We start from the raw sequence: 6741 nt of genomic DNA on the forward strand, positions 1-6741 counted from the left end.
AGTTATCATTTTGTGTGAGCGAGGCAGTTTCTCAAATGTTTTAGCTTTGACCATATTTTTGCTGTGATACTATATGATTCTTTAGCATTTCTTTTAATAATGTATTTTCTTATAGGCTTGAAAAGGGCTATATGACTAGCCGAAAACGTTCGCTTTTTGTTTTTTGTTTTTATAATGTTAAATGTAGTGTTGTTGCTGAGTTATGTCTGTTTATGATATAGATCAGTGTTTCCCAACCGGTGTGTTGCAACCCATTAGTGAGTCGCGAAGCTGTTTCAGGTGGGTCGCGAAGCATCTCTAGATGTTACTGAACGTTAAAATTTTATAAAAAAGTACCGACATTACTATGGATCTCACAAGCCGCAGTTTGGTCTTATGTGGAGTTTGCCAGGGATGTGCAGGCCTTGGTGCTCTTTCACAAGACGCCCTGTTGGTCAACCGGATAAAATGATGACGTCATAAAACATCACCAACGTTGGAATGGACTATTATGAAGGAGGAAGTGCGGGGTGGAAATGCACTGAAACACACGGAAGGAAATTGTCTCCCATTTATTGATTTGTTGTTCAATTTCAACAAATTTGCTATCGTTGGAAAGCACAAGCATAGATCTAACCAACTAAGTTAATACCAAATTCCAAAATACTACTAGCTCCACCTGATGGCCACTTAAACTATGAGCAATCGTTGTTCGAAGACAGGCCCCCAACGAAGCTTTTGCCCAATGCATTTCAATGGTGAATCAATCGTCTTTCAGTTCACGCCCTGTGTGATCACGATATATAATTGTCTCCCATTTATTCATTTCTTGCTCAATTTCAACAGATTTGCTGTCGTTGAAAAGCACAAGCATAGATCTAACCAACTAAGTTAATATCAAGTCCCAAAATACTACTAGCTCCATCTAGTGGCTACCTAAACTTGACCAAATTCAAACCACTATCAAAAGTTTAATTGCAATGATAAATGCAAAGAAATTTATTCTCACACGAGTCAGTTCAATCATATATTGCTAAAAATCGATTTCGATCAGCTAGAAGCTAGATCATCTTCAGTTAAGCTAAGCTGGAAGCAAACAGCACAAAATTCAAATGATGAAAGTGCAAAGAAATGAAAAAACGTTTTACTCTAGCTACATTAAAGAATTAATGGAAAAAACTAACAATTAAAGACAAAGACGTTAGTTTTTTCCATTAATTCTTTAATGTAGCTAGAGTAAAACGTTTTTTCATTTCTTTGCACTTTCATCATTTGAATTTTGTGCTGTTTGCTTCCAGCTTAGCTTAACTGAAGATGATCTAGCTTCTAGCTGATCGAAATCGATTTTTAGCAATATATGATTGAACTGACTCGTGTGAGAATACATTTCTTTGCATTACAAGACATGTAACCGAGTCGTTCATATCAAGCATTGTTGTGGGTTTGACACCTGTCAGAAGATACTTCATTTTCTTGATTGCAATGATAAACAATCAAATCCAATTAAAAGAACATTTTACTGTGTATTGAAGTACTAACTTTCATTTTTATATCTTATTCAATATGCGAGCAATCGTTGTTCGAAGACAGCCTCTCAACGAAGCTTTTGCCCAGTGCATTTCAATGGCGAATCGATCGTCTTTCAGTTCACGCCCTGTGTGATCACGATAATTAATTGTTTCCCATTTATTTATTTCTTGCTCAATTTCAACAGATTTGCTATCGTTGAAAAGCACAAGCATAGATCTAACCAACTAAGTTAATACCAAGTCCCAAAATACTACTAGCTCCATCTAGTGGCTACCTAAACTTGACCAAATGCAAACCATCACCAAAACTTCATTTTAAATGATAAACAATCTAAATCAAATCCAATTAAAAGAACATGTTACTGTTTATTGAAGTGTTAACTTTCATTTTTATATCTTATTCAATATATGAGCAATCGTTGTTTGAAGACAGCCCCCCAACGAAGCTTTTGCCCAATGCATTTCAATGGCGAATCGATCGTCTTTCAGTTCACGCCCTGTGTGATCACGATATATAATTGTCTCCCATTTATTCATTTCTTGCTCAATTTCAACATTTGAAAATCGTTGAAAATCACAAGCATAGATCTTACCAACTAAGTTAATACCAAGTCCTAAAATACTACTAGCTCCATCTAGTGGCCACCTAAACTTGACCAAATTCAAACCACTACCTCAATCTTGAAAAAGGTTTCTAAAGGTTTGCGACTTGCGAGATTTGCTACATTTAAAGAAGCAAACCTTGCAGAGTTGCCAGATTCCACAAAGTTTCCCAGCCAAAAACACGTTTCAAACCATTTTTTTTTTGCAAGTAGCCCAAAAAGGAGCCAAAGCATGTAGGTATTCTAAACACACTTCAAATGACCAACACTTTTAAAAAACTCGGTTTCGTTTACAAAATATTCCTTACATTTTAAACACACACTAAAACTTGTCATTAGGAGCTTCTTCCTTTTGTGTCACACGTAGGGTTGCCAGACATTTTTCCTCAAAATAATGAATATTTTGAAAGCGCGCGACCGCATCCTCAAAGCAGTGGCGTAGCCAGGAATTGTGAAAGGGGGTGGGGTTGACGGCCGGCGGGCGAAACCCGACGGCGTCTTCGCCAAAGGCGACACCCAGTGGTGGGGGTCTGGGGGGCCTCCCCCAGAAAATTTTGAAAAATGACTTTGAATTTGGTGCATTCTGAGAGCATTTTCAACAAAAATGTGGGTATAAATATTCCTGTAAAATGGTGCTGTCTGGTGGCATAGCAAAAGGAAAAAATCATTATTTCTTGCGCATTTTTCGGTAATAGAGCTATGTCTCTATGTTTTCTTGTTGCTAATTCCCTGCTGAGATATTTGAATGTTTGGTATTGGCAAAACTCGCTCTTTTAATGCAGTTTCGTTTAAAATTAGGCAAACTTTGTTTTGAGGCCTAGAGACTGAAATCATCATTCTCAATATGTCACACGCGTGACAAAGGGGGGAGGGGTAGTAACCCCCAAAACACCCCCCTTGGCTACGCCACTGCGCTCATCTGTCCATATGTTACCCATAACACTGAAAATTCTCTCAACATTGGCATTAAATACAGGGATAGACATTGTATACTGGACAAATTTTAACAATTTAGGTGCAGTTTCTTTCTGAAAGAAGTTAGTCCACTTTTCCAGCGATGATCTTAATTCTTAACTTATTAGCCACATCACACATGATTGAGTAGCTGGCCTACACAGTCTATAAACAAACAGTTAAATGGCCAAACTTCTAGGCTGTTAGTTGCTCAGGCTAGTGGCTTTCAGTTTGTCAGCTACCTAGGCTGTACAGTGTACACTCCACTGTTGGACTTCGTGCTGGCCAAGCCTGGCTTTGGCGAAATTACACTGGGGTAGCTTATTAGGGGTTTTTCCTCAAAGCGCCAGACTCATGTGCTTTTATTTTCTAAGCAGCAGAAGTGTATAGTCACTGGTTAATCCATGGCTATTGGCTAAAATATATTGACAAAATTGTAGACAAAAATTAATTGTCAAAATAGTGAACATGTTCACTATCACTATTAGCAAAATAGTTTACAGTGAACATTTTCTTAAAATAGTGATTTGTTTACTAAAATAGTGAACATCTGGCAACCCTAGTCACACGGCGTAGCCCAGGAACTACGGTTGCCTGCAAAAGTTAAGTTTTATTTATGGTCTGCAGTTCGGTTTTTAGAAAACCACTGATTAGTGAACTCACTCAACCATGGTCTAAGGGATTGAGTACTGATTCCCGAATGTCTGACTACCAAATATTGCGTTAATATTACCTTTCAACATCTCACAAATGTTGATCGCAAAGGCATTGCTTTAAACGTATCTATATATATCAAAACTAACCATAACTAACAAAGTAGAGATTTTGATATCTTTTTATTGATAAAAATAAAACATTAACACAAAACAAATAACATATTCAAAAGGGTTTTAAAAAAATTGGCAGCCGTGACCGAGTGGTTAGCGCGTTGGGCTCGCAGTCGAGAGCCTGCAAGTTCGACTCCAGCCACCCGCACTTACAGTTGTTTCTCTGGGCAAGAAACTTTACGATAATTGTCTCTACCTAGTGATCGTTTTCGAGTAGCTTATGGGTAGTACCAAATTTAAGTCATAACAGTGACGTTCGGTGGCTTAAACCATTGGAAAAGCAACTTGGAAATATGCTGCAGCAAGGTAGTAGGCACGAAGAGCGTAACCGTCGGGCGAAGCCCGAAGGCGTGTTGCCGAAGGCAAAACTTCCAGCGGGGGGTCTGGGGGGCCTCCCCCAGAAAATTTTGAAAAACTCTTCCAATTTGGTGCGCTCTGAGAGCATTTCCAAAACAAAATCTTCGGACTTTCCCAGTCCGAGGATAAAGATTTAATCAATCAATCAAACTGGGACTAGTCTAGAATGTTGGCTGCGTTTTTAGACTGAGCACAAAAACTTATTGTCAATGTCATCTGTAAGCATTTAAGACATGCATTGGACTGGTGCACTAGTAAAGAGCAAATAATTAGCCTATAAATTAAGCTAGTCCATTCTTGAAGAACACAAGTAAATTTGCTCTGAACTTGTGATGTCAGTCTATTGACCCAAAAGAATTTAAAAAACACTTGTGCTGTTTCAGTAGCCTACTGGTTGGTTAATATACCCTTTGGAATTGCATGTTTTATTGTAGAATCTATGTTTTTTTTGGTAAGAGAACCAGCTTTATTTTCAGCGTACTCAGTAGCCTATAGTTACAAGCGCGCAAATCACTCATGCGTAGAGGTTGTATTCCTTTTGTCTGAAACCAAAAGCAGCCGCTATGAAATACGCATGACGTCACTGGGAAAGCACAACTAACCATGCCATCAGAGCCACTATATACATAGTCTGGAAAGTCATGTTTTGATTTTGAGGTTGTTGCTTACAGCGCCACCTAGGAAAGCTATGGTTAAATCAGAGCCACTATATACATAGTCTGGAAAGTCATGTTTTGAGGTTGTTGCTTACAGCGCCACCTAGGAAAGCTATGGTTAAATCACAGTCTCTATCACAGAATCTGCTTGGAAGGTATGCAGATTTCAGGCATATTGTCTACTATCAACGGTGAAACTGTGCATGATATTGTGGTTGCAGACTTGTTTTTAACTAATGTAGATTGTTTAGGATGTTAGTTACAGTTATTATCCAGAAAAATTCGTTTGGTGTACTTTTCTGAGGCTTAGGTTAGCATGACTTCCAAGTTTCCAAGAGGGAACTCGCCGAATAGTAGCAGAACCTTTTATAAAAGTAACTAAACAAAGCTAAGAAACACCTTAACATTACTTTTAACAGGTATAACATGTTTTTGTTAAATGTTGTGGTGTTGCTTACTGCTTAGCTATGTTCGTTTATGGTTGAAAAAGTAGGCTACTGTGACCTCCCCACCCGAATTGTTTTATAAAAGTATTTACCAGATTTATATAAATTCATATTTTGTAGTTGCCCAAATCAAGATGATGCATTTATTGATATTATGAAAAAAATTAAAGACTTTGTAAATGTTGATGCCGAGGCAACTGCATCATGCCAATTTGGGCAGTTTTATAAATAGACTATGATCAGATACTGCAATTTCATATTTTTTTGTTGCCCAAATCTAAACAATATAGTTATGTAAATGGGAAAATTAATGAATTTGTTCATTTTGGGGAAACTGCCTCACGCTAATTTGGGCAGTTGCATAAACAGACTAATCAGTTTCATCAAATAATTTTATGTTTTCAGCTGCCCAAATCAACACGATGTATTTGTGAAAATTAATAAAATTAGCTATATAGCAAATTTGCGTTTTGATTTGGGCAGTTTCACAAAAGTATTAGAGACATATTTTGGTGGTTGCCCAAATTGGCATGATGCAGTTGGTTAAATGCATTTCGTACTGCAGTTTGATTACCATGCAATACAATATATCAATATGGGTGTGCCAAATGAAAATTTTGCGGCACATTTTTTGTGCAAATAAGAGGCTGTACTTAGTTTGATAGGTAAAAGATATTAATTTATAGTTTTTCTTAATTTATGCAGTTTTGTAGCGCTTTTTATAGCAATTTTTGCCCTAATAATTTCAAGATTTTGCCTGAATTCGCGATGTTTTGAAACAACAGGGGGGGCGGCTGCCCCCCTGGATCGTATGGCTATGCGTATATGTAACAAATGCACAAACTTTTGTTTTAATAGACATAGTGTGTGTAGGGTAGGTACAAAGCAAAATGCACTATTTAGAGTATTGAAAATGACGTAGCAAAAGACCACAAAGACGTGAAGTTGTTCTTTACTCGCTGCTGTGATTTTCTTATTAAAGCAGTGAAGCAAATTTTAACAAGATGTGCTAGTGTAAACGAGTTTTCTTTTCTTTCATGCTTATTGCTTAATGCTTATCTCCCACTGTTGCATTATCTTCTGTTAAGTATGCAAGGAATTTTATGAAAGTAATCCATCTGAACTAAACATCTTCAGAGGTAACGTTAAAAAACAAATAGAGAACTGGATTAGGGGAACTAAAGTGATCAAAAATGCCAATGCGTCTGATCATGCAGGGACACACGTCCATGCGCTGTACTGCCTGTGTGCTTTTGTTACCAGTACACCATGTTTGTTTTGTATATATATTACTGGTATAGTCTGCTATTTCGTTTGATCAAGATAATTAAGGCATACGATAATTGCCGCCGCAATCCAAGGTTTGATGATTTGGCAACGGCAATGTTTGT

This window comes from Aplidium turbinatum, chromosome 16 (genome assembly GCF_918807975.1).
Source record: "Aplidium turbinatum chromosome 16, kaAplTurb1.1, whole genome shotgun sequence".
NCBI lineage: Eukaryota > Metazoa > Chordata > Ascidiacea > Aplousobranchia > Polyclinidae > Aplidium > Aplidium turbinatum.